This window comes from Pongo abelii, chromosome 16 (genome assembly GCF_028885655.2).
Source record: "Pongo abelii isolate AG06213 chromosome 16, NHGRI_mPonAbe1-v2.0_pri, whole genome shotgun sequence".
Classification (NCBI taxonomy): domain Eukaryota; kingdom Metazoa; phylum Chordata; class Mammalia; order Primates; family Hominidae; genus Pongo; species Pongo abelii.
In genome coordinates, this window is record NC_072001.2 from 50,021,259 (window position 1) to 50,023,760 (window position 2,502).

At 34.6% G+C, this 2,502-nt stretch overlaps 1 long non-coding RNA gene across 1 annotated transcript; it reads left to right on the forward strand.

Moving 5' to 3' along the window:
• Positions 1 to 1,111: 1,111 nt before the first annotated feature.
• On the forward strand, positions 1,112 to 2,117 carry LOC129050574 (uncharacterized). Its single transcript, XR_008514245.1, has 3 exons — positions 1,112 to 1,180; positions 1,288 to 1,354; positions 1,964 to 2,117. It is a non-coding gene; the product is annotated as an uncharacterized LOC129050574 (long non-coding RNA).
• Positions 2,118 to 2,502: the final 385 nt, after the last annotated feature.

Here is a 2,502-nt window from a genome sequence, read left to right on the forward strand (position 1 = left end):
AGTTTTGTTAAAAATTTGGTTTCCCACCCATTTTTCTATGTCATTGAACATTTTGTTGACATTTCACATTTCTTGATTATTGAAGGAAATATATAAGTCCATTGCTTGTAAAGGTTTTTTTGGAGGAAAGTTACTCTTTTTTAGTATGTACTACTTTGTTATTGCTATATTCATCTATTAAAGTTAAATTATCTACTTTATTAAGACTTAAAATATTAACATATCATAGTATTAACTTATAATGTAAATATCTTCACGTCTGTTGTTATATGCTTTATTTCTACTTTTTAAATGTGTAGTTTATCTTGATTAAATTTTATTGAAACTTATCTATTTTATTATTGTTTCTTTTTTAAACAAGCCAGTCAGGATTTCGCAATCATATTTTTTCTGATTTATGATTTTATTGTTATTGTTAACCTCATATATCTTGCTTTTTTAAATAAATTTTTATAACTTCTTAAATTTGATGCTGTTTATTTGCTTCTTTTTTTTTAAGTATACATTTACCTATTCTTTCTTCACCCACTTACGTTTGAGTCACCTGCAATGTGTCAGCTTCTACATTCCCTGATCTTCCTTGCTGCCCTCCTTTATTTCTTCCTACAATCCAGGTACGATGATCTTCCAGTCGGCTCTCATGGCACCCTACACTTCTGTTAGCACAGCACATGCTATTCTATTGTGCAAATGGATGGGCAACTAAGAGCACTTTCAAGACTTTATCATAATATTGCAAAGTCATATTTTTTTAAAGAGACAGGATTGTGCTCTATCACCTAGCCTGGGGGAGTGCAGTGGTGTAATCATGGTTCCCTGCAGCCTTGAACTCCTGGATTCAAACAATCCTCCCACCTCAGCCTCTAGAATAGCTCGGACTGCAAGGGTGTGCTGCCACACCCAGCTAATTTTTTGCTTTTTATTTTTGTAGAGATGAAGTCTCACTCTGTTGACCATGCTGGTCTTGACCTCCTGGCCTCGTGTGATCTTCCCACGTTGGCCTCCCAAAGTACTGAAATTACAGGCCTGAGCCACCACAACTGGTCTGAAAATTCTTAAATCCACGCATGGGCTATCTTCTAACTGTTCCCTTCCTCTATTTATGTCTCCAGTAAATTTCAACTCATTCTTCAAATCTGGCTTCTGAGTGACCTTTTCAGAGATTCTCCAGTGTATCCAAGTAAATAAAATAACTGCCTTCTATGTTTTTCCATTTTATTTTATGATTAAATCTCAAAATGTTGAAATAAACAATATATCCTAAGTAGTTTTTGTTTCTATCTCAAGTTCTAGATTTTGAGGCCTTTGAAGATAGAAACAATGGAGCCAGTTCCTTGAACACAGGAGTTAATCAGTAAGCATTTGTTGAATAAACAATAACAGGACATCTTTCCACTTCCCTAAAACTCACCAAAGAATTGTTACTCATTCTGATCCATGTTCCCTTATGATGAGACCAAACCACTCACTGTGGTCAACGGCATTCAAAAATAAAAAGTGGGGGATTTCCAGAGGTAAAATTGTAGACAAAACTATTTGAAATATTCATGTACTTATGAATTTATTCATTAAAAAATTCTCACTATTAATATTTGGTAAATGCCTACACATCATTAGGGACTGTAAGTATAGCAGAGAACAAAACAGAAAAATTTTCTGGCCACGTGAAATCTATATTCTAGAGGACAGAAGAAATGGTCTGATAAGAATCAGGAAAGAACAAGGTATGTCCAGATTAAATCATAACCTTTATGTAGAATAAGAGTGAAATCACTGTAAGCTATGTTGATATTTGACCAGGCTACTTGAACACTTTTAGATAGATAAGTGCTTTAAAGCCATTGGTGGCTTTTGAACAAGGAACTGCTGTGGTCACTGAATTTCATGACAGAGTGCAATAGAATGGAAAATGTACAATAAATATTCTCAGGCCCCAATGTGCCATATCATGGAAACTTTGCAGTTTTCCAGATGACAGAGAATAGAAATATGAGACGTGACAATGGAAGTTATAATAAAAGGATGAATGCTAAATACATTGCAGAGGAGTAAGAACTGGCAAGAATTGACAAATGATGAGTTAAGCAAGGTATGAAAAAATGAGTCAGGTGAGTAAGAAGGGAGGGGGAATAAAATCATGCATCACCTAATAACAGATACTTTCTGAAAAATGCATTGTTAGGCAATTTCATTTTCCTGCACACATCATGGAGTGTACTTACACAATCCTAAATTGTAGCCCACTACTACACAACTAGGCAATATGGTATAGCCTATTGCTCCTAGGCTACAAAACTTTATAGCATGTTACTTTAGTGAATACTGTAGGCAATTGTAACACAATGATAGATATTTGTGTTTCTGAACAAACATCAGCATAGAAAAGGTACAGTAAAATACAGTAAGATAGTCTTATGGATCTACCATTGTATATACAAGTCTGTCGTTGACCAAACATTGTTACTTGGTGCATGACTGTAATATGGTATCATGTTGAGCAGA